The 27,481-nt window shown below is 34.9% G+C and overlaps 1 protein-coding gene across 3 annotated transcripts in view; it reads left to right on the top strand.

The window, feature by feature from the left end:
- Positions 1-27,481, top strand: part of CSMD3 (CUB and Sushi multiple domains 3) — a 1,632,969-nt gene that overhangs the window by 1,317,571 nt on the left and 287,917 nt on the right. The gene's annotated exons all lie outside the window — the stretch shown is intronic.

Genomic DNA, 27,481 nt, shown 5'->3' on the forward strand with positions numbered 1-27,481 from the left:
ACAGTTGCAAAATAAGATACAGAATATTTGAACTCTGTACGTGACCCAAATTCTTTTAAAGATGCCCCAAATTTAGTGACATTCATTTAAAACATCCAGTTTCCAGTGTTGCTGAGAAGTTCAGAAAGACAGGAAAGGACATTTCTGTACTTGCCGCTGACTGTTCAGCCTTGGCCTTATCAAGACAAAATCCTTTGCTGAATCCCCTTGATTGGAATTCTGATGTCACTTCTTTGACTTTCCAAAGCTTTTGAATCTGAGGTCCAGTTAGATGCAGAACACTTTTATTAGATTCTGATTCTTTGTGGAAAGGAGAATGAGTTTTAGTGAACAGTGCATTAGGAGAGAAAACATAAAAACTCATGGTATTGGAAGAATGATTCAGCATTAGGCTATAAGGTGATATTAGAAAGAATGGGAAGATAAGCATTTATTCTGAATATCTAGATCTGGATGACTGGACATCTTAGCATAAGGGCTTTGGCACAACTGGATTGCTAGCTTATATCTCAAAGAAACATAATTTTGTGGCAAATATAAAATATGCTGATGCTTCCAGTCCAATTCCACACAAGTGAATGATATTCTCTACAGTTTTTTTCTACTCTATTTGAGCCCAGAGAGTCCAAATTTTGTCTGAAAATGGCCTTTTTAGAAGTCAAAGATTAATCTCTTGCCAATCGCATTTTCTGTACAAACTATGAAAGGGGGGGGGGATGTCACAGGTGTCACACTCCTGTTGGCATAATCTTTTTTATTTTATTTTGTTGTTGCTTTCTGTGTCTTGTGTCATAAGATTTATTTATGCTAATACATTAAATCAATATTCAGTAGTACTTTGTTAGTAAATAGAATGATAATTGAGAAGAAAACAACAACAAAAACTTGATTTTTTTTTTTCTGCATACAGGACCCTAGCCACACTGTCAGTATTTGAATGATAATGTGTGCTGGGCCTGGAGTCAAGAAGATTCATCTTCCAGAGTTCAAACTTAGCTTCAGATAGTTACTAGCTATGTGACACTGGGCAAGTCACTTGAACCTCTTTGCCTCAGTTTTCTCATCTGTAAAATGAACTGGAGAGGGAAATGGCAAACTATTCCAGCATTTTTGCTAAGAAGACTCCAAATGGGTTCACAAAATGTCATACACAACTGAAATGATTAAACTACTTTAAATTATGTATTGAACCATTGAATATTGGTTGGGTGTCCAGATTATGCCAGATATTCAGAAACAGAGTAGAGGTGGGGGCCAGAACTTGTGATTTTATCAGTGTGAAGTGCTTCCAAGAAGGAAATTATCTTTCCAAACATGAGCATCTTCTCTGCAAATGTCTTTTACAACAGCATTGACTATTAAGAAGTTGAATGATGTCACTAGCCCGGTGTCACACACTTAGTTTTTATTTGAAGTAAGACATTAACATAGGACTTCGTGAAGGTCATTCTCTCTTACTGTGGCAGGCTGCCTCTCAGTATTCTCAATTTAAGTGAAGATGAAAATGAAAAAGAAACTCTCAAGGAATATACAATATGTCTCCTGTCAGGGAACTAGAAATGCCTTACTGGAAATGCATGATGCTCTACTCTAAGTGAGGACTATAGAGATACATGGCTTCTCATTTCTCTTTAGGACTTATTCCTTTAATTTCAATATACAATTAGGCCATATTCAGGATATGAGTAAATACCAAAGTGTATCCTTCTTTCTACCAACATGTACAGGTATATAAATAGATACAAATTGTACACATATCTACTTGCACATGATCTGAAATTATTCTCCAATCTATTGATCCAGCTCTGACTTCCAGTCTCTCATCACCAATTGCCTACTTAACATTTCAAACCATATATCGAACATTAAATTCATCATGCCATCTTGGGGTGGGGGGAGGGACGAGATGGGGAGAAAAAAGGAACTCAAAAATCTTATGGAAGTGAATGGTGAAAACTAAAAACAAACAAACAAATATATACATAATATACACATATACATATGGATTTTTTTATGTATTCCCCCATACTCTCTCCTCTTCCCAATTTCCTTATTAATAATTGAGGGAATTGCCACGGTCCCAATCACTGGGGCTCAAAAACTAGATCTCATCTTCAATTTCTCAGTCATCATCATAAGCAACTAGGTAGCACATTGGGCTTGGAGCCAAAAAGATGTGAATTCAGTTCTGGCCTCAGACATTTACAAACTATGTGACCTTGCTCAACTCACTTAAGGTCTGCCTCATTTTCTACAATTGTAAAATGGGGATAATAACGAGCACTATATTTGTCAGGATTTTTGTGAGGATCATATAATGTGATATTTGTAAAGCACTTAGTACAATACTGGTACATAGTAATGCTTAATATAGGCTTATTTTCTTCCCCCCATATTCAGTCAGTGAATATGTTCTATCAATTCTGCCTTCACATCGCTTTTATATATCCCCTTCTCTTTTCTGACATTGCTTCTACGCTGATAAATGTTCCTATTACCTCATAACTGGACTATTGAAATAGCCTGTTGGGTGGCATCTTTGCCTCAAGACTCCCCCCACTCTAGTCCATCTTCCACTCAGCTGTCCAATTCATATTCCTAAAGCTTTGAAAGGACCATGTCACTCTCATACTCATTAAACTCCTGTGGCACCCTAGGATCAAATGAAAAATCCTCAATATTCAAAGCCCTTCACGTTCTGCTACCCTTATACCTTTCCAATCTTCTTACACCTTACTCTAATCTACATTCCATTGACACTGTGTTCCTCATTGTTCCTCACCCAAGATACTCCCATCTCCAGACTCAGGGCATTTTCATTGGCTAACCCCGTGCCTGGAATGGTTTCCTTCCTAACCTGTGACTATTGTCCTCCCTACTTTTCTTCATGTCTCAATTAAAATTCCACTTTCAGCAGGAAACAGTTCCTATCCATCCCTTACCTTTTCTCTTTTGATTTTCTCTAATTTATTCTGAATGTTTTGCTTATACAAATTTATTTGCATATTGGCTTCCTCACTAGACTGTGGGATCCTTGAAAGCAGGCATTATATTTTGCCTTTTTTTTTTTGTATCTCCAGTGTTTAACACAGAGCCTGCCACATAGTAGGTACTTAATAAATGCTTATTGACCTGATGACCCACATATACAATTTATAACACTGCTATCCATCCTGAGGAGAGTTTGTAATGCAATCAATCATAAGCTACTGAAGAACAAAATCTCACTGTGTAATCTATATAACAGTACTAAAAACCTGGAGGGAATTATATCAGCTTCTTGGCATGGTATTTAGTAAAATATTCCTTTTATATACTAGACCCAAGTTAGGCACAACACCTCTTATAAACTTTCTTTCTTCCTCAAATCTGTAACCTCACTAACAAGCAAATAGATCATGTATTTGCCTCCTACTCAGTTGAAAAGATTTAGGTCAACTTCCTGGAAGTCTGTCAGTTTCCCTCTCCTTTCAGAATAAATAATTTTGAAGACAGAATGGTGAAGTGGATATGTAATAGGACCTCTATTTATATATATATGTCCTCTGATACCTACTGCTCAATGAACCTTGACAAGTCACTTAACCCTTTAGTGTCCAGATAATGCCCAAATACTAAGTAGCACAGTGGATAGAGTGCCAATCAGGAAACTTGAGTTCAAATCTGGCCTCACACTCTTGGTAGCAGTGTGATCCTGGGCAAGTCACTTAACCTCTGTTGTATTTAATTTCCTCATCCTGTAAAATGGGGATAATAATAGCATGTACATCCTGGGATTGTTGCTAGGATCAAATGAAATAACAATTACAAAGCACTTAACGCAGTGCCTGTTAAAATTCTAAGTGCTATATAAGTGGTAACTATTCTTAGTAATTTTATTATTATTAGTGTAAACTACAATTCAGCTGTCAACCTGTACTGGCAAAAAGGTCTGTTCAACTGGGGTTTATTATTCCAAAAGAAATCATAGGTCTAGATCAGAAGAAAAAAAGGCTTTCTTTGTTTTCTTTTCCATCAGACTCTGGAGCTTACAGCAAGCTGAGGTTATCACTGCTTGCAAGTCGACTCCATGGGAGATATATAAATATGACATATCTCCTAAAATACGAATTTTAAACGTTACTTTCAGCAAAATTTTGCTGTATCTTCAGGGAATTATTGAGTATTATTTTTTTACTGAATTAGGGAATTGGTATGGCATACTTAGTTCATATGAGTAATCAGTGCCTGTAGTCACTGATGTATTATAAAAGGCTTAGCTGTTTTTTGTATCTTTTTTCAACCAGTGCTTTAGTGATAATGGAGATCATTTATGAAGTCTTTTCATTTAAAACCATATTTGATTTTGAAGAATCTGCTTCAAGGCAAATCATAGGATAACAGATTTAGGGTTGGAAGGGACCTTAGAGATCATCTAGTCAAAGTTTGTTATTTTACAGATGAGGAAACAGAGGCCTATAAAGATATTTGTTTAAGTATAATCATAGCTAATAAGTGATGGAGCCAGGATTTGAACCCTGGCCTTCTGACTACAGATCCCACAAACTTTTTACTGTATAATGATGTGTTCATAAAATCCTCTTTCAAATTTATTTCTCTAAAGGACATTCAATTACTCATATCCCCATAGTAGGCCATTCTGAAACTCGTTAAAAGGGAGAAGAGTAGTCCATATTATTTCCTAAAACATTCCAAATGGATTTCATAATACCCAAACTTCAGCAAATTTAGTTGGAACTTTGGGCACTATAATATTTTTTATCAAAGCTAGCTTTTCCTCCTTTCTGTCTGTTACCTTTTCCTGTTAGAAAAAATGCCAGTTACTGCATTAATTGGGTTCCAGCTATGGAAATTTACTATGTTTCTCTGGTGAAGGGTTTTAAGAAACATTAAACAGTTTACCTGATCTTTAGGATACTTGGTTTTTAGAACTATTCTAGTAACTTGCTTGTTTATTTTTATTGTGTTGTAATCTATATAAACTCTAGGGGTCCTTTTCTTATCTCTGATTCATATAACTAAATACCCCCCTCCTCAGGATTCTAGGGGTACCCTTGAAGGTTAGTAGAATTTTTCTAATACTATTAAGTTGAATCTTCATTCCCTGTGTTTTCTCCAATATCATTAGCTAGTTACAGTTACTATCTTTCTTAAAGTACTTATTGTCTCAATAATTAATGATAAGAGACAGACACAAGAAAGACTAAGACTGAGATTGATTGGCTTAAATGGTGCCTTTTATATGTACACCCAATTCTGGCTCAGCAACCAACAAAAAGTGATATTGTCACTTATTGTATGGCAAAGATTACAAGCTCAGGTATGATATGGAGTGTAGGACACTTACTTATGCATGCCAAGAACAGTCATCCAATGTCTACATGGAACCCCTGAACATATTCTCAGGACTAAATTAGTCCCCAAATAATGTTCCATATTGAGGGTATTCTTTAATATTTCTTAATGTGTATTAGTGAGTCCCTCCCCCCCATATTCCTCCCTCCCCACCAAAGAAAAATAAAACCTACCAGAAATGCGTTAACCATTGCCACAGTTTTCAGTACCAAAATGATAGAGCAGATCTTATTAGAGTGAGCCTAAGCAGTCAGAAGGATTATAGTTATACCCATGTGGAACATGATTTTATTTTTAAAGAAAGATATTGCCATTAGTCATATTTTGGGGGCAAAATATACTAAACAAGAAGGCAATTTATATGGATTTATTACTATTAATTTCCAATAAATTATTTATTAATTTACTTTGCTTTGTACATCTAAACTTCTAGGATTGGACATTCCATTCATATAGATAGATCAGCAACTTGTCTATAATGTAATCTTAGTGAATTGCCTGTGTTAGTTTCTCAAGCTCATATGACTAATATGTATTGAAGGTTTTCAAGTCGGGTCTAATGCTAAAGTTGACTCTGTGTCCTCTGTGTAATAGTTCCTTTCTATAAATTATTACATTTTTTTTCAATATTACTTTAAACTTTTCAAATAACTTTGTTTGTGCTTTGAATAGTAAAATTTTGGAGTTAGAAGGTACCTTAAAAGTCTTCTCATTCATTATCTTACTACTGACAGGAATTTTCTCTGTAACATCTTTGCGAGGCAGGTACATAGCATCTACTTAAAAGCTTTCAGATTCATTGTTTTCCTTTTGCAAGGAACTAAATTGAACTGAAAAAATCTTATCTTCGAAGTCATACCTGTTTCTTCAGATTCTTCCTGTGCTGACACATAATAGGTCAACTCCTTGTCCACAAGAAAAACATTCAAATGTTTCATTGTACTCTAATTTACTATAATCTAAGGAAACAGTCCTACACTTTAGTGTACTTGAAAATCAGTAATTCAGTCAATTACATATATTCAATCAGTCAGTCACGAAGCATTTATTAAAGTCCTACTACAAGCCAGACACAACATTAAACACTAGCACATAGTAATCATTTAACAGATATTTACTGATTGATTGTTATTAACCAGATCTGGTAAGGGTACATAGGTGTCTTAAGGAAGGTTTGAATAGATAGTTCATTAAAATGGAATTTCTTGGAATTCCAAGAAAAATGGAATTTTTTGGAAGAAGCACTTAGACATAACACAAACTAAATTGCTAATACTTTGTAATGAGGATATTTTTCAGAAGTTATTATGAGAGAAAAAATGAGATCCTAGCTATTTTTTTCTTTTAAAATATTTATAATTTTATATTGATAATTAGCCAACTGCTATATCTTAATTCATCTTATATTAATGGTGTATAGAATAATCTGTTCAACTGATGACAACTTGTGAGTCATAGAATACTTGAGGAGGAATATTTCCTTTAAATATGCTCCTCAAATGCACATTGTCTTTTCTTTGTAGAAGTGGAAAAACGTGGATGCAGAATATTTTCTATACTGTCAGAAATGGTTGATATGATAGTTTTGTTATTTTTTTTCTCTCTTTACTCTTTGTTATTAGAGATGGTTGCATAGGAAGAGCAGATATATTTTTAAATGAAGCTGATGAGAAAACAAAAGTTATCTATTCACACATTTTCAAAACACTAAAATTAAAAATAACTAATTCATCTTGAAATTTTCCTAGTTAATCTGATGTCATTAAATGGGAATTAACATGGCCAATTAAAATTCCTTTTGCATATTAAATTAGAAATTTCTGTGTGAGCACAAGGGAAAGAAAAACAAAACTGTTCATTAATATTGAAAAATTTAATCATAACATATACATGCATTCTGGTATATGTAAATTTACTCCATTTTGCATATCCAGATATTTTTTAATCAAACCCTGATATGTAATTCTCATTCATAGACAAAGGTGTGGCTATTTTTTTTCTGTATGTAGAAGTGTAGTAAAATTATTACTGATGATTTATTAGTTTCTGTATCCTTCATATGCTTTCTTTTGGAACTGAGTAAAATTTATTTTTGGCACCATACTATCGCTCATGTTTGATTCCTATTAATTTGACATATTTAACTTAGTGTCTTATTCAAACAATTTTTATTTATGACTACCTATCCATACACTTAATTCTCAGTAAGTTATTCCACAACTTTTGCTACAACATGGTGGTGAAAAAAAAAAAAAACTTCTTGAAATTCTCTTTCTATTCTCACTTGATTAGTAAATCATGTTATTGACATTCTACTATTCTTTTATTGTTAGAAGCAATCAGGGTTAAGTGACTTATGCAAGGCATAAAACTAGTAAATGTATGAGGCTGGATCTGAACTCAGGTCCTCCTGACTCCAGAGTCGGTTACTCTAACCATTGTGAAACTCTACCTGCCCCACATTCTATTGTTCTTGATGTATAATTTTTGGTAATGAATGAAGCCTTGAGTCAATAATTTAATGACTGAATTTTTTGTGACTATAACTTATGACCATTTATTTTAAATGATACATTCTTAGAAATAAAATCAATATTATTTTCTCTCTGCTGAATATACATGCCTGGCACTGGTATGTAAAGTTTTTATCTATTTAGATACCATATTTATATAAATTACTCAAATGATTTAGCACCATTTGAAAATTTAAAAAAGACAAATTATCTCCTTGCAAATGCTAATTCTTGTAGCAAGCAGCCGAAATTGCTTCTTTATTTTTTGAAGCATAAAGAGAAATACGTTGCCATTGCTGACTAGGTTACTGAATACAGTGAAGTCTGATAATCATGTAGATATAAAATTAAAGTTTTGATAAAGTGGACTCTATATTATGTAATTAGAATTTGAAGTTGAGATATTGACATGGTTTTTGAAATGAAAAGATGGAAAAGTTGCTTTCCTAGATTTCATTTAATCTCTTTTTGTGATATATGAAATGATTATCTCCCAATTTCTCCAAAAATAATTATCACTTGCCCTGGGAGTAAGGTGGCTAAATTTTCAAAATAACTATCCAGTGTATGTATATTAATGCATGCTGAATGTATTTTTCCATGTATTTTGTTATACGTACAAATGTTTCTGTAACCTATCATTAAATGTAGTAGCTTTTACATAAATTATAATTAAACTACATTAAAAAGGGGTTTTTTGCAGGAATTATTTTGGAAAATGAATTGAAGGGAAAATTAAGACAATTACTTTTTTTGTTTGTTTTATCCATTTGGTCAAATAACAGATATATGTATTTAATTACACATATTTGGTGTACCTTAAACATTTTTGGCTTAGACTTTGAGAAATACATGTTACTTGCAAGGATAATATTAAAGATAATAGCTAATATTTATGTACTAACCTGAAGTTTGCAAAGTACATTTTACCTTATGCATTTATGTTCTAAGGGGAAATCAGTTAAGTCTTAGCCAGCACATATTTGAATAAGTTGGATGTCAGTATTTTCAGAGGAAAGCAGTCATGGTCTGCATACTACAGTGGCAAATGGGAGACTTTACAACTACCAGAGGGGCTTTGGGAAGAGGTAGTCCTCAAAGAGGAGTTCACTGATGAAAGCTTTATTAAGGACTAATGAAACAAATAGTGGAGAAACTCATTTCACAGAACCATGGATTCTAAGCATTGGAAAGGGGTTCAGAGAGGTCATCTAATCCAATTTGTACCTAGACAAGAATTCCCCTTTTAGTTTGCCTGACCAGTACTCATCTGGCCTTTGCTTAAATACCTCTACCCTCCTGGGTAGCTCATACAACTTTTGTATACCACTAGTCTTCCTTATAGAGCCAAGTAAAATAAATCTAATCCCTCATTCACACAGTGATACTTCAACACATGAAGGCAGCTATCATGCTTCTTTCCTCACACTAATTTCCCCAATCCTTGAATGAGTCTTCTCTCCTCTAAGGAGTTTCTCCAACTAATTTTCATATGTCATGATCACTGAGGCCTATGGCAATCCAAACAACTCTGATCTGGATACCCTCTAAATTATTAGTATGCTTTTTGACATGTTTCACTCAGAATTTAACATATTAATCTAGATAATCTCTAACTGGGGCAGTGAATAAGTGAGATTATAGTTTATCTAATCGTGGATACTACACTAAAAAATCTCATGAAGTCTTTGAAGTCCCTTATCACGCTGAAGTCCAATAAAAATTTACTATTTATTTTCAGATAATTTGTATGATCATATTTCCTTAATCGTATTTATAATGTTATATTTTTAAACGATAATGTTATATTTTTAAACGTTTCTCTCTACTCAATTTCATCTTTGAAGTTTTCTAGTATGTTGATTTCTTCTTAGACCCTGACCTTGTCATCCATTTTTTTAAAGCTGTACTTTCCAATTTTATATAACCTGCAAAGTTGCTAATTATGCTAGCTACATCTGTATTCATATAATTGATTTTTTAAAAATGTTAAACCCTATGAAAGGGCAAGCAAATATCCTTGGGGGCACTCCAAAAAAAGGCCATGTCCCATGTTGACTTCAAAACCATTAAAGCTTACTTTTTGACTCCTGAAATTCAGGCAGTCTTGAGTCCACCTGGCTAACCTATTGTTTAGCCCACATCTCTGCATCTACATTTCTACAGATTACTAGTAGTAATACATACATACTAGTAGTCTGACTTGACCTGTTTTTGATGAGACCAAGATAATGCTCTATAAATATCACTTTTGTCCCCTAAGGTAGTTGGCAAATTCTTTAGGACAAGCAAGATTTTTGATGGGTTTCCTTTTGTGTTATTAGTTGTTATGTGGCATTCTTCTACTGACAGTAGATTGACTACAAAGAATTCACCATAACCAGATTAAACTGGGTTGAACTGGTTAAACTGGGTTGAACTGGTTTCCCCTATTTTAATCAGCTCCATCAGGTGAATGTAAATTTCATTCTCTATATAAATGTTTCACTCCTTTCTTTTGTTGTCAGAAAGACTTTTCTTCCTGAGTTCAAATGCAACATTATGCACTTGTGTGTGATCTTGGGACAAGTCATTTAACTCTATTTACTTCAGTTTCCTCATCTGTCAAATGAGCTAGAGAAGGAAATGGTAAACCACTCCAGTATCCTTGATAAGAAAATCCAGAAAAGGTCAGAAAGAGACAGACATGACTGAAACAACTTAAAAATAACAGTGATGGAAAATGTTAATTTTATGAATGAAGTTCTTTTTTTTCTTTCAAGATTTGACCAACATCATTGTCAGAAGTACAAGTGAATATGTGTATATCTCTTCACCAGAAAGTAAAATATCAGCAATCTCTATCTCCCAATGGCTCCCTTCGAAGTGTTTTGGAAATATTTTTTTTTCATTTCCAGTTGACCTGGAAATTCCATAACTCTGGAAGAAATGATGAACTCTGACACTGATATTGATAAATTGAGAAGCAGAATATGTTTTTGAATTACAGGAATTCTCACTGGAAGTTAGAAGACTACTATATGGCTTTTCACTGTGCCACATGCCAGGAAAGGCTAGGAACTTCATCCAAGAGATAGAGATAAACATGCTTCATTAATCTGAGAACTCATCTGAAAATCTACTAAATTAAGGCTAGATTTAGAAAAGATGGACTATTTGTGAAAAGTGTGCTTAATATATATGATAAAAGTTTGATTTCATGTTGAAAAAAACAGAAATATTTAAAACATAATTGTGAACTCAGTTGATATCATGTGATTCAAACAAGAAGATGGCATTGTTTGCCCTTTTGACTATTCCCTTTTCACCCGCCTCTTATACTGAGATGTCTTATCTGATCCCCACTGTCTGTGCCTATTGCTAACAGTGACTTAGGAATCATTTCCAGTTCATTGACTGTACTTAGTAGTCCTCTGGGCTTAGCAACTTGAACTCTTTTAATAGCTTTATACCTATCCAGTATTAACTACCTGTTGAGCAAACAAGTTCTGTCCATTGCAATCTAAAGATTATTTTCCTCAACATGAAATATGGAGATAAAACAAAATGAGAAGTTCTGCTTCTTTCATGTCACCACCATGTTTCCTGTCTACATCAAGCAACATGATCTTATTCCTTCTTTTATCCTCTCATCCCTAAAAGAGATGTTGCCTGGTTGTTTTCCTACTTCATAAGTCAACGATCAAACTTGACAAATTCTATCCCCCCCTTGAAATCAATGCTTTTTTGTTTAATGTCTTCAACAAAAGAGATATTTTTAATGAAAAAAATAAAAGATATTTCCCCCATACCTTCTTCACCTTATTATTGTTAAGGAAGATCAGGAAATGATTAACTACTCTGCTCATAGAAGAGAGAAATCTTCAAGAGATAGCTGGACAAATTAATTTTCTCCTATTACTGCTATATAATGCTTCCATGCAAAACATCTCTTTCCTGATCTCCTTTCACTTCCAGCTGAAGAGAGTATTCCTAGTAGAAGTTGGGCCTTAGAAGACAAGGGAGGACATACCTATCCACTGACTTATACTCATGTTAAAAGCTGTCTTTGAAGCCCCAGGTCATATATCATTGTTTCTTATTCAGTATCACGAAGAGGTCAAGACTCTCACCAAGGCTGGGATTTGACTTTGCCCTGTTTGCACATAGTTTTTAAAAGTTGGGAGGTGATAGAGAATTTCATTCTTGACATATCAGGTGTTAGGAAAGGGCATGGGAATGTTCTTTCCTAGTTTTTTAGAAATTTGAGGGGAGGTGGATATGAAGGATTAGAGAATCTTAGAGTAAATGAAAAAAAAGATGAAAAAGCATGCATCTAAAAAATTATTTATTTTTTGTTTTCAACATTCAGTTCCACAAGCTTGAGTTCCAAATTTTCTTCTCTACCCTCCCCTCACCCCAAGATGACATGTAATTTGATACAGACTCTACATATACATTCCTATTGAACCTATTTTTGCATTAGTCATGTAAGGAAGAATTAGAACCAATGAGAGAAACCATGAGAAAGAAGAAACAAACAAAAAAGAAAATAAAAGAGCAAATAATATGCTTCAATTTGCATTCAGGCTCCATTGTTCTTTTTCCAGATGTGGACAGCAGGAAAAGCATGTATTAAACCCTTACTATGTGCTTGTCACATAAACAAGCAAGACAGTCCCTGATCTCAAGGAAGTGGAAGAAGACTTGGCAGATTTGGAAAATGGCTGGGATGTGAGCAGCGCTAAAGTCCTTTGCAAATCCTTAAGATTTCATCATTTTCTGCTTCTCTTGGGCCCACTGTCCATAGACATAAACTAAAAATGGGGACGTGTAGTCAGAACAAGGTTATTGAGTCAGAGGAAGGTCTTTGGATTTTGTAGAAGCTTTATGTGGTCAGACTAGTAAAAATAATTGATTGAATATTTATGCCATATGTTGCTGATTCTCAGTTATTAGTTCTTCAATTTGAGGAAATACTCAAAAGTAGAAAATATGGGTTTTAATGATGAGGCAAGAGTTAAGAAATATTTACTTGCTATAAATTACTAGCTATAAATTCTGTTAAAGGCACTATAATATCCACACATCATTTATACATATACATATATACACACGAATAATATATATATATGTATATATATAAAATCATCTTACTCTGAGGTGCTTAGGTAAAGCTAGCTCAGCATTTGGGAGGCTCTGAAAGAAAGTGTGGGAGAGAAGAGGTATTACACACTGAAGGTAAACAGAGCTATTGTATTGACTTCATTGTTGGATGTCTCTGAAACCTGAACAGTATGCTAGCACCATGACAGAAAATGAAACCCCTTCCATTTGAATTGTCTTGGAAAGATTTTGAAGATTGCCTGGCAAGATAAGGCACCTGACACTGAGGTCCTCTCTTGAGCTGCATTGCCAAGCATCTAATCACTGTTGCAGAGAATACAACTTCAGTGGGCTAGCCAAGTGTAGTTCAAATGTCAAACATAGGTTTACCTAAAAGACCATTTTATGTAAAACTAGCACTAGACAAGTGCTTATGTGGAAGCCAAAAGAAGTAGTACAAGGACAACCTCAAGGTGTTTCTGAAGAACATAAATTGTGAGACATGGGAGACCCAGTATGGTATACCCACATCAAAGAAGGCACTGTGTTCTTTGAGCAAAGCAGAATTACAGTAGCACAAAGGAAGTGTGAGATGTTCAAATCTAGAAATATCTCCTCAAATATTCCATCTGACTATTTGTATCTGACCTGTGCTAGAGCCTTCAGAGCTTATATTGGACTGATCAGTGACAGCTGAACATGCTGTGCATTGCCTCCCCACATAGCAATTTCATTTGGATCCTTGTGGAATACAAAAGATGGACAACAACACATTGTAAAAGGAAGAAGGAAAGATGGAACCATAGGAAAATAGATCTGGATTGGGAAAGCACACTGAAAGCAATTTAGTCCAATTTTCTCATTTTGTGGTTATGGGAAATGACACTTAGATACATGAAATGACTTTACTAAGATGACATAGAAAGGAGTAGAAGAACCAAGGACTGAATGTTGGCTCTTGAAATCTCCAAATCAAGCAGCTTTTCTGTTGAAAAATGTACTTATTAATGCATTAAGAATCAAAGAAGAGCAAAGGAACAATTCTGGGGGAAAGTGTTACAAGAAAATATAAAAGGAGATTACTTTCCTTTGGGGTAAAGTTGGGGTGGTGTTCTGAGTACAGTGACTCATTATGTTTCTGGTTTTGTTTTTTCCAGATCCTCCTTGTCTTAACTTTCCTCTTACAGTTTAGGGCAACATCATCCTCCCAGTCAAGATCAGCAACCTTAGTGTTATCCTTGAATCTTGAATTATCACACATATCCAAAATTTCTTTGGATCCTCACCACTTACATGTGTCAGAAATCCATTCCATAGATCTAGTCTGTTGTCAAGTTTGGTCATTTGTACCTCCACAACATATTTCATATGCAACCTTTTCTCTGCATTCACACAGCCAACTCCCTAGTGCAGGGGCTCAACTATCACAATATCCTTTTAATTGATCTCCCTGATTAGAGTATTACCACTTCAATCCAACCTCCAGGCAGCTAACAAACTGATTTTCCTGAAGCAAGCATGGTTCTTCTGAACACATCACTTTCTCCTTCCCCCATCCTTAAACCCCCACCACTTACTCAAGAAACTCCAGTGGATCCCTATTACTACCAGAACCAGATATAAACTGATCTGTTTGGTATTTGCAGCTCTTTGTAACAACCCTTTCCTATCTATCTTTCCTGTCATCTTACACTTTATTCCCTTTCATGCACTCTTCATTCTGGTTCAGCACTCTCCTAGATGTTCCTTACACCTCACACTCAGTCTTCTGACTAGGATATTCTCTTTCCTCATCAATACTTAGCTTCCCTGGCTTCCTTCCTTCAAGATACAGCTCAAATCTCACCATCTGCAATAAGCCTTTTCTGATTTCTCCCTCCTCCAATATCTTTATACTGTATATATCTTATATATGTTGACTTGCAAGTTTTCTTCTCCATTATGATAGAAGTTCCTTGACAGCAGGGAACACCTTTTTTGCCTTTCTTTGAATCCTCATGGTTTGGCACAGTTTCTGAAGAACAATGCACACTTAATAAATTCTTATTAACTGAATGACTTAATATAGAGGAGGTTAGGAAGCCATCATAGATGAGGTGGCATCCACATTGGACCTTAAAGGAAGGGAACAATAACAAATTCTCATGAAATAGGAAAAGGTGAATACCTCATACTGTGTGCCATCTATGTCTAAATCCTTCAGTACTTCACAAGTTCAGTTATTTCAATAGATTTGAGTTCTCCCTCAACCCATGTAGCTTGTAATCCTGGTATGCTATAGTAGATAATTTCACAAACTAATGTAGGAGAGAGAGAGAGAGAGAGAGAGAGAGAGAGAGAGAGAGAGAGAGAGAGAGAGAGAGAGAGAGAGAGAGAGAGAGAATCATCTCCTAACCAAACTTAACCAACTTAGATAGGCTGACCTTCAGATAAGAAATACATATATTGTTCATTACTGGGTTCATCCTCAAGTCTTTCCATGCTGGGTGTGGAGTCAGAGGAGCTGTGTTTGAATCTTAACTTGGTGACTCTCAGTGTGACCTTGGACTAGTCACTTCATTACTCTAGGCTCAGTTGAACTGGATGATCCTTTAAAATGTTTTCTTAGTTAAGCATATGATCCTATGGGCAGCAGACCTTTTTAAAGATATTCACAGGAAAAGTTTTGAAGGGGGGAAATACAAAAATTCTATATGTTACTTTTCCTAGAAACTTTTTTGTATAGAAAAGTCATTGTGTGTAGTTGTTTTTCATGCTTTATTATTCTGTCATGCAGAATCACACTTGCAATATTTCATAGCATGACAAGTTTAAGCTAGAAGATAAATGATTCACAAAAGCACCAGGCATGCCGCAGGCAGAGTCTTTTGTAAACATGGAAGACTCATCACTTCTGACACTCTCCCACTGATATTTCAGGATGGTGTAATGATTTCTAATTGTTTAGCATTGCAATCCAGCACAGATTACAATTAAAATACAGGTGTTTATTTTTGTTTTCTTGACTCATGATTTAATTTATGTTTCACACCTAATAAAACAGTTGAATTTGCATTTTCAAATTCATTTATATATATATATAATGGTCTAAGCAAATAAATTGTGTTTACTTTCTTAAAAAATACCAAATTACATATTATCCAAGAAAAGTGTTAATGCTATTTCCTATGCTAAAAGAGATTATAATTAGTGTGCTGTGATTGTATAAAGTTGAAATATTTCAGCCTGGACACTTTTTCCAGGAAAAATAAACCTACAAAGCAAATGTATAATTAGAAAGTTTTCCACATCACAAAGCATCTGTTGCAATCTACAGCACCTACAAGATATTCATATTGTTTTGTCTGTCACCCTACTGGTATAAGACACCAGTAAATGTATGTCCACAATGTTTAATATATCTCAGCAGTGAGGAAAGCTAGTGAAAACACACACACACACACACATACATATGTACACATATAGAATCAAATTCTTTATGAAGTCTTTCAAAACTGAAATTTCATTTCCCAGTTATAAGCTTCTTTCCAGGTTTTCTTTTCTTTTCTTATATTTTGTTTCCCTCCAAAAGGCAATAAAATGTGCTTCCACCATCCAAGTACATTGCAAGCTTTTTGAGAGAAGCAGCTATGTTCTATACCTTTTATCTTCCCTCTTAGAACTGAGCTTATTGTTATGTATATATCTCATGATCAATAGATATGAAATAAGAAAGGAAAGAGTAATTCATTATATGTTTCCCAATTAACCAAATATTTAGTTAAATAATCATTCCTACTGGAAGTAGTGTTTTGGATTGGAATTTTTATATTGCTTTATAAAATTAGTTTCTGTGACAGAGCCATAACTATAAGTTATTGCTCCTGGGTCAGATTCTATCCAGAGAGGACAGTGCCACCAGAAGGTGTAATTGCCCTTGGAACAGGTGCATCTTCTTTTTCTCAGAGAATCTGCTACTTCTTAAAAAGTAGGTCCAAAGAGAAGACATGTGTAGTATGTAACATGGAGAAGGACAAATTGGTGCTGGTCCTGCCCTGTAGCAGTAAGTGTGGGTAGAGGACCATTAGGCAATGAGCAGAAATACTGCTAAAGGTAGGAAATGAACCCTCCAAATATTAGAATTCTATTCAAATTTTAGGTTGACTTGTCTTGCTTATGGTTGTGGTCTATGAAAAAGTATATAAAAGTATATGTAGAATGGGTATCTAGCTACTGCTTTAAAGTTATTGGTCAGAAATAGGCTCTGGCAAAATGGTGATTCATATGATTTTCAAGAGATTTTGGAGAGAGATTATAATCTAGCCTGCAACAGAGTTCTTTTCTTCTACTCTTCTAAACTTTACTCAGTTTATTTTCAATTAGTAAAGCATGAAGATTGTGTGTTTAGATACTTAAAATGTTTATGGAATTGAATTAAATTTAAAGTTGCACATGAAATAACTGGTTTAATTCATATATTAGTATATCAAAATCCTTTTACATAATCATCTGTGCCTGGCATATATTAAGCACTTAATAAATGATTGTTGATTGATCTATTGATTTGCAAGATTCATAACCCAAACTATAGTTAAACATTGGCAAGCTTAGCTACCACCAGAATACTAGGGATAGTCTGAGTAAGTAAGGACAGATCTTTTTCCTTTATGATTACCATTCCTAACTAAGGAGGTATATGAATATTTATTTATGCAATGCCACCAAAGAAAGTTTCTGTGGCAAAACAGTTTTTACCCAGATATAACTTAAGAATACTCCCATTTTTCTGGGCTTAATCCCTGATAATTAAAAAAAAAAGAAATACTGAATCAAAAATCATTAGAAATTACTAGGTGCTTTTAAGCAACATTGTATGTTAGAAAAGGTACAGTCAAGTTAGTCTCTCTTTTAAAGATGACAAAAATAAGACATTGGGAAGTCAACCATGTATTAGTAGTTCTCAGGATGACTAGAGCAAAAAAAAAAATCAGACGGCTTAAAATTTATTTCACTTTCAATATTAACTAGACATTTCTTAAGTTTCAAAAACATTAGAAATTATGCTTCATGGGAAGCATATGGCATAAATCAGTAATTATAAGATATTTCCTTTTAAAATATATCAGGTCTTATGCATCCAATGAAAATCTGCCCCCTTCAAAATGGCCACCTACTAAAGCAAAACGTATTTTCCCACATACTACCATTAAGGAAAATATTTTGGAAATTCTTTAAGAATTGCTTTCAGAGCCTTTAACTTGTATTCTTTTGAATATCTTATGTAATGGCAAGCTATTTTCAAACTTGACTCTGCATTTTGATTGCTTTGGAAATAGTAAAAAGTAATTTGGAACCCATTCTGGTGAATGATATGAGCAATCAGTTGCTAATACTGCTTTTTCCTCAAAAGAGGTACAACAGTAAAAGTACTGAATCCAGTTTTCTTGCAAGACTTAAAACCTAACTTTAAAGCCAGTTTTTGAATCTATTGAGGGATGTTTTGCATAGAAATGCATTTCCATAACATGTCAATGGGAATATAAGATGTGATATGAGAAACACTGTTTCACATAAAACTTTTCAGCAACCCATCTATTTTGTAGCATTGGGGATGTCACAGGCTGACTTTAACAGTCAACTTCATTTTGCATTATTCCTGTGCATGAACCTGCATAAGCTGCCAAATGGGTCTCTTTATTGTTCTTCAAACATATCTCTCACTTTACTTTTTCATCATCATTCTTCATAGCATTATCCTCTCCTTTTTGTCTGCTTGAAATCTACACATTCTTTAAGGTCTACCTTATATCTTAGTTCCATCACAAAGCATTTTCTAAGCAATCTATGTTGTGATTCTTCTTGTCTTCAAGTGGGATGATATTTATGAATTAATAATATTTATTCTCTTATTTTTATGTTATTATGTACTTCATCTACCAACCAAATAATTAGGTTATGAGGATGGGACCATATCTTAACACAGTGCCTTATACATAGTAATCTATTCCTGTTCAATATTTTTGCTTTCTTTTGTATAATTTCTAAAGAGTATCATATTTGCAATATATTTTCAGTATTTTGGATAGTTAGAGTTGCTGTTCTTGTTGTATATATGCTTAGTGCTGAGCAAACACTTTCTTCAACTTACTACTTTCAGATAATAGTACATTGGTCTTTGTTTGACATTTTAAGAGTAGTCCATCTATATTTAATACCTAGTATAAATTTCACACAAACATTTATCAATAATGAGGGCTTGCTGCACTTAGAAAGCATGTATACTATCCCAATCATCCTTAGAAAATGAAGCTTTCTTTCCAGGAATTACAGATTTTCCATTTCTCTATAATACACTTTATCTTTGAAACCTACTTACAAAATTCTCAAAAAACAAAAACAAAAAAAAAACTTTAATCACAAGATCTCTCTCTCTCCTTCTCTCTCTTTCTCTCTCTCTCTCTCTTTCTCTCTCTTTTTCCCTTTCTTCTCCCTTCCTTCCTCATTTTTCCTCTCTTCCTTCTCCCTTCTTCTTTCTCTTTCCCTCCCTCTCCCATTGTATCTGTAGCTGTGCTCTGTTTCTCTTTCCCTCTCCCTGCTTCCTTTCTTCTTTCTCTGTGTGTCTCTGTCTCTGTGTGTCTCTGTCTCTCTCTCATCTTCTTTCCTCCCACCCTCCATCCTCTTCCCTCTTTCCCACACACACACATACTGCCGGACTCTATTCTAATTTTTTTCCAACCTTTTATACTTGTTTTGTTGTTACAACAACATATGACTAAACTCTCTATTTCAAGTTCTTCCAAATTTAAAAGGAAATTGAACACATAATCTTCTTTCCACCAATCATCATTTTCTCTTACTTCTGCTGTATTTCACCAGAAAGAAACTTCATTTCATTTTATGTTATTGTCTTCTATTTCTTATATTTAAAATTAAATCTCATTTCCAACTTTCTTCTTTTTAAGTTTCTGTAAAAAAAATAAAAATGTAAGACTTCTGTTACTTTAATTTTTCATTTGCTTTGTTCATTAGAGAAATAATTAAGTAGTTGTTTACTAGAGCATTGTTGCTCAATAGCAAATTCATTTTAGGATATGGATTGGGTCCAAGAGTCTGTTATTGTGTCCACTAAGTGAATTTGGACCTCCATCATCTCATCTGTAAAATGGCTAAGTTTAATTAACTACAATTATTTCTAAGCCTCTTTCTCTCTAGCTTTAATATTCTGTTATCCTAGAGCAAAATCCTTGTCATCATTTAGAATGTTGTCCTTCACCAGTCTCTCATTTTCTGATGCAAAGCTTTTGAAAACAGAATAAAAAATTAGCATCCCACTCCTGGTATTCATAGAACATATATCCACAAAATAGGTTTTTTGCTTGTTTTTTTGTTTATTTTTAACCAGAAAGAGACCACAGAGCTTGGAGTTGATTATAATCCAGGTGAAGTAGTCACTTAACTTCTCCTGATCAAAAGTTTCCTCATATGTAAAATGAGGGGATTGGACTAGATGGCTACTAAGATTCCTTCCAGCTTTGAATCTATGATCTTATTAACTCCCTTAAACCTGGGGTAGGCAAAGATAAATGCAGAAAGCTTTCCTATTGTAACAAGCATACTCTGATTCACTCATCCAGAACCAGAATGCTATACATCTGCCCCATGGAATTCTAGAGTATTCTGAATTCTGGAGGTTATCTCTCTATTGTGATCAGTTTGATCCTTCAATGGCTGTATTTCTCCTTGGTGGAACACTGATAACTTACACTTCAGTTTCATTAAACCACTTAATGCTGAGTAACTTTAACAAAAGAATATTTAGTTTAAGGATAGCTAGGTGGCACAGTAGATAGAGCACCAAGCCTGAACTCAGAAAGATTCATCTTCCTGAGTTCAAATCTGGCCTCAAACACTTAGTGGCTGTGTGATCCTTGGCAAGTTGTTTAACCCTGTTTGCTTCAGTTTCCTCATCTGTAAAATGAGCTGGAGATGGAAATGGAAAAATACTTCAGTACTTTTGTCAAGAAAACCTCAAAAGGAGTCACAAAGAGTCAAATACAACTGAAAATTGACAGAACAACACAATATACTTTAAAGATAAAACAAGAAGCAAAGTACCTCTGGTTCATACTCCCCCCACCTCACTCCTGGGAGTACTTTGGCTCAAAGCTTAGTTTACTCCCTAAGTAACATGGGTCAGTTGATATGGTGTTTGCTGCCTGACAACTCCAGGAGAAATGCCAGGAGTAGAACAGAGGTCTGTACACAACATTTACAGATCTGACCAAGGCCTTTGACACTGTTAGTCATAAGGGCTTATGGAAAATTATGTGAAAATTTGGTTGCCTAGAGAAGTTCATCAATATTGCATGTCAATTTCTTGATGGCATGTTTGCCTGGTTTCTGGATAATGGACAATGCTCTCGTGCTTTACCAGTCACCAATGGAGTGAGAAAAGGCTGTATGCTTGCTTGAATGCCTTTTAGCATGATGTTTTCAGCCATGTTATCAAATGCTTTCAATGAGGATGAACATGGTATCAGGGTCAAGCACCATATTGATGGTAAGGCCAAGACCAAAGTGGAGGGAGTGCTGGTGCATGATTTTCTGTTTGCAGATGATTGTGCACTCAATGCAGCCTCTGAAGCTGAGATGCAACAAAGTATGGATCAATTCTCTGCTGCCTGTGCTAATTTTGGCCTAATAATTAACACCAAGAAAACACAGGTGTTCCATTGGTCACCACCACACCATCCATATGTGGAACCATCAGGTACGACAAATGGAGAAGTTTTAAATGCTGTGGATAAGTTCACTTACCTTGGTAGTGTACTTTCTAGGGATGTACATATTGACAATGAAGTTGATGCACAAATTGCCAGAGCTAGCTCAGTGTTTGGGAGGCTCTGAAGAAAAGTTTGGGAGAGAAGAGGTATTAGACTGACTACCAATCTGAAGGTCTGCAGAGCTATTGTGCTGACCTCATTGTTGTATGCTTGTGAAACATGGACAGTCTACCAGTGCCCTGTCAGGAAATTGAATCACTTTCATTTGAACTGTCTTAGGAAGATTCTGGGGATTACCTGTCAGGATAAGGTACCAGATGCTATAGTCCTCCCTTGAGCTGAAATGCAAGTATTCAAACTATGCTTCAGAGAGCGACAGCTTGGATGGTCTGGCTATGTTGTTTGAACGCAAAATTTACACTTGCCAAAAAGACTATTTTATGGAGAACTTACATGCGGCATGGGATCACATGGTGGTCAGAAGAAGTAATAGAAGGACACTCTCAAGGTCTCTCTCGAGAACTTTGTATTTGACTATGCAACATGGGAGACACTGACACAGGACCACTCAGTATGGCATGCCCACATCAGAAAGGGTACTGTGCTCTTTGAGCAAAGTAGAATTGAGACAATACAAAGTAAATGTAGAACGCACAAATTTGGGATATCCACCCCAAATATTCACATAGACTATCTGTGCCCAACCTGTGGTAGAGATTCTGAGCTCATATTGGTCTGATCAGCCACAGTTGGACACTGAAATTTCACTTTATCATGGTGATATCATTTTGGTCCTCTTCAAAGATGAAGGACAACAACCAGCATGGGTACCATCGAGTTCATATCCAAAGGTGGTATTCCCTACTAGATTAGTCTTCATCTCAGCCATTGTTGTGCTGATGTCTCAGATATTACTACTGAAAGTCATCCCTTTCTCTTCATTCACTTATAGGGCTGCCACATTAGTTACAGATACCTGGAACTTGGTGATCTTGCAGATCATTTGAATAGCTTTCTATTTGGTCTTCTCACCTCAATGCTATATTTCTGGTACCAGCAACCAAAAGTTCTTTAGATCACTCCACTTTAGTCATATAACTTCTCTATTGAAAAGCCTTTAATGGTTCCCAATTAGTGACCAAATAAATGATAAATTCCTGATCTTGGCTTTTAAGTTCTTTATAATCTGGGCTACCCTTCACATGCCCCCTGTATCATTGCTGTTAAACTTCTTTTCCTGTGTCTCCTTACTTTGTTCACATTGTCCCCCAGATGAGGTATGTTATATTCCAATTACTATCAACTAAACTCTGCCTCTTGGACAAATGGGAGGAGGAAAAGAGGAGAGAGAGGGAGAAAAAGAGAGAGAAAGAGAGAGAAAGAAGGGAAGGGAAGGGAGAAAGAAAAAAGAAGAAAGAAGGAGGGAGGGGAAAGGAAGGAAGGATGGAGAAAGAAAGGGAGGAAAAAAGAAAAGAAAGAGACAAACTCAAAAAGTATCAGTGCCTAACACATAGTACATACTTGATAGATACTGACTGATTGGCAGCAGTGAACAACTCCAAGCAGTGACTGGAATATTAGTCCAAGTTCTCAGGGGAAAGTGGAAAAGCTCTGGGCAAGAAACAAAAACCAGGGGCTAGCAGAGATGTGACACCCAGTGAGGGAGAAGAGCACAATAGCTGCAGAGCCACAATACAATACAATACAATACTCAGGTTGTTCTGTTCTGTGATGTGCTTTTCCTTTGTTTTCAAAGAGGACCGTGACATCAGGGAATGACGAAGCAATTTGCAGTTGACTTGGATTTGAGTGAGGGAGGGCTGTGCAAGGTCACCAACCTCACTTTCTCTTCCTGAGTCATCTGGATCCAGTAGCCTGATATTCATCAGGAAAACTGGAGATGACCCAGGATGCAATAGGAGACCTTGGCCGTTTTAGGCTAAGGCCTTTTCAGGTTCTCACTCTGAGTGAAGTAATGTTCATTCAGTGAACAGGCCTCTTTAAGAAGCGAGTCAAGGGATGGCCAACATTTGTTAATGCTGTATATAAAACAGTCCAAGGGGAAGATGATAAAAGGTAATTTGAAAATCGATATGGAATTTTTTTCCTCTTAGAAAATGTATCTCATTAATTTATTTTTATCCTTTAATTAAGTTCTTTGTAAGTGCCCAATATATAAGAGACTCTCAATAAATGCAACTTCTAGTAAAGGACAGGCCCAGAAAGAGCCCACATAACATCACCACAAGCCACTGGCAAATCAGCTGCATCAGAGATATGAGTTGCCCTTTCATGTGTGCCCTGTTCATATGTGTTGCTTAATTATGTATGTTCCCCCACATGTTATTGCTATGCATATCTACTCTTCTCTGTGATTGTGCCTAGAGGAGTGCAACCCATATTTTAGTGGAAGAATATTCATTTGTGACTATCCTCACTATACTTTTTCATTGAATGCCATTGGATGAATTGTGTCCTCTGACTTTCAGAAGTAAACAGATAGGAAGGCCCTTCTGAGGTGTGATTTTGAGTAGAGGTTAGCTGTTGGCTTCCACAGCTTGAGCCCCACATCTGTGTGTGTTCAGATGGTGCTCTCAGATACCACATATATATTTCTGCATGGAAGTATTATGCAATAAATATATTTTTCTCTTGTATTATATAGCTCAATGTCTATTCACAAATGGACATTACATTACATTTCAGTAATGGCAAAGAACCAATCTGGAATAATTTTCAAATATTAGGATTTATGTTCACTGTACCAATATATAACATACCCAAACAACACACACAGCTTGCCAAATTTCCTACCCAGTGCATTAGTGGCAAGTTTCATACAAATCTATATAAGAAAGCTTACTGAGATGTTATACTGTCTTTTTCCTAACTTATATTACTATCAAGGGCACCGTCATCTTCCCAGTCACCCAACTTCGCAACCTAAATGTCATCCTCGATTCCTCACTCATCACCCTCCCCACCATATCTATTCAGTTGCCAAATGTTGTCTATTCTGCCTTTGCAATATCTCCCAAATATGCCCCCTTCATTCCCATGGCATTGCTACTTCATTCCTGTAGGCCCTTATCACTTCACACCTAGAGTATTGCAGTAGCCTTCTGATTGCTCTCTCTTCTCCAAGTCTCTCCCCATTCCAGTTCATCCTCCACTCAGCTACCGAATTGATCTTCTCATGCATGATCAATTGTATACTACTTGCACCTTCCCCCCAACAACCAATCAAGTCCAGTGCTCCCAAATATAAATCCTCTGGAGATTAAAACCCATTATTACCTGGCCTCTTCCTACCTTGCATTCTCTCCTACCATAATTCTCTTACCCCTCTTTCTCCTCCACATACTCTGCAATCCAGTTCCCTGACCTCCCTGGTATTTTTCCTCTAACATTCTGTACTCTTAACTCCATGCATTTTCACCGTCTGTCCCACATACTGGAATTTGCTTCCTCTTCATCTCCATCTCATTCTTCTCTGTATCCTTTACCATAACAGCTAGAATCACATTTTTTATAATAAGCCTTTCCTAATCCTTTTAAAATTTTTGAGTCTTCTCACTGTTAAATATCTTCAATTTACCCTACAGGTATCTATTTTTGTAGTTATTTGCTTGTCATCTCCTTCATTTAGGAGCTCCTTAAGATCAGGTAGTACTTTTTCCCCATTTTTTACTATCCCAGTGCTAAGTACAGTGCTAGACACATAGTAGATGGTTATTAATGCTTGTTGATTTGACTTCATTTATGCAGTACAGTGAGAAAGACTAAAGAAGTTTTGGACAAAAAGAGCAAGATGACAATTGATTTGCTCTATAGGATTAAGTGCTTACATATTTTTCCAGTGGGATTCCTGGGAACACTGTAAAAACTTCTAAGCATCTGCTACTGCATTTTTCAGTCCTCAGGCTCAGAGCAATGAAGAATATCATCAGACATGCATAGGTCATTTGTTATGGGAGAGAATGCAGTTGACCAATAAGTGGATGAGATTTCTTCCTTTTGAATATTTAAACTCTGCATATCCCTTAGTAGAGAGTAGAAAATTGGCTTCACTAATGGAAATGGAAAAAAAATACAACAAAACTCTCCATAGTGTAAATATGAGGTAGATCCCAGGGAAGGGATGAGAAAATGTATTTCCTTCTTTTATTAAAGAGGTAGAAGGACTATAGGTATATTGTTTTGCATATGCAGTCAGATACAATCAATGTATCAGATCTTCTGATTTTTTTCAAAAGTCTATATCCTTATTACAAAATAACAGAACTGTATATTTGAAAACAAATGTGATGTTAAAACAAGCATTGTCAATAGAATCTTTTTAATACACGAGAGAATCAAGCATACTAAGTGGGGAAAACATAATATGTAGATTTGCCATAATTATATATTGTAATATTTCACTGCCTATAGATACATTTAAGAAGTTTGAGGTAGCATTTTGTAATAAATGTAATTTTACATTAAGTTTAGGTCCCAAAAGATTGCAGACATGAATAATATGACCACTGTGACTCTTAAATTCAGTTTCAAATGTATACCTGTGATAAAATGAAAATTGTGTTATATGTAGAAATAAGAATCAAACTGTAACCCATCTTTTCTTCTTTTCTATGAATCTTGTAGCTATATAGCAGTGACGTATGACTTACTGTATATTAGTAAATCTTAATTAAGTCATTGTTCAATAGTTAAAATGTAGACCAAATGAGAAAATACCAAAGAAGAAATTAGTGTAGGTTGAATTCTTATTTATTAAACTATCCTATAGTTATAAGACTTTCAGAACTCATAGTTTTATGATTCTATACATGAATATTGCCATAGGCATGTATAGAGCATAGACCAAGTATATAGACCAAGCTAAAATACCCAAGCACAACTGGCCAATACTTTCTGCACAACTATGGATATTTCTATTAATTATAATCACCTTTAATAGTTATATCATATACAGGATGCTACAAAACTCTTAGAGAAGTTTAAAGCTGTTAACCACTTATTTAAAACTTATTCTGGGCCAGACACTATCCTAAGTACTTTACAAATGTCATTTTTATGTAATTTAATTATTACAAAATATATTTATATATATAATTACAAAATATATTATTATTTATATATATTATTACAAAATGTATTTATATATTATTATTATTATTATTTTCATTTTATAGTTAAGGTGATTGAAGCAGAAAAAGGTAAAATAACTTACTCAAGGTCACACAACTAACATGTCTTATGCCAAATTTGAACTGAAGTCTTTCTTACTCCAGGCCCAATGTTCTATCTAGTATGACAGCTAACTATATTTAAATTAAATTTAAAACTACACTAAGACTTTTGGAAAAATACAAACACACAAGAACACATGAATATGTATACACACATATATACATATAAGCACATACACACATTTATATGCAATATGCAAATATTAGTATATGTGAATGTTGTGTGTGTGTATATATATGCATATTTACACACAGTTTTGATTGTACTTACACGTGTATATATACATATAAAACTATATGGGAAAATATATATGTATACACAAACACACAAATATCTGTATATATGTATATTTACGTATATATACATATATATATATATATATAAAACTATGGACTTTTTAATTAAGCTATTCAGATATGTATGAAGAATTTGAATAAGACTTAAGAATCAGAGGCCCCTACTCCTTTACTCCTTGAATAATTGCTCCTAAGCCAAACAGGAAGATTTCTTAAA

The sequence above is a fragment of the Notamacropus eugenii genome, chromosome 4 (assembly GCF_028372415.1).
Source record: "Notamacropus eugenii isolate mMacEug1 chromosome 4, mMacEug1.pri_v2, whole genome shotgun sequence".
In the NCBI taxonomy this organism is placed as follows: domain Eukaryota; kingdom Metazoa; phylum Chordata; class Mammalia; order Diprotodontia; family Macropodidae; genus Notamacropus; species Notamacropus eugenii.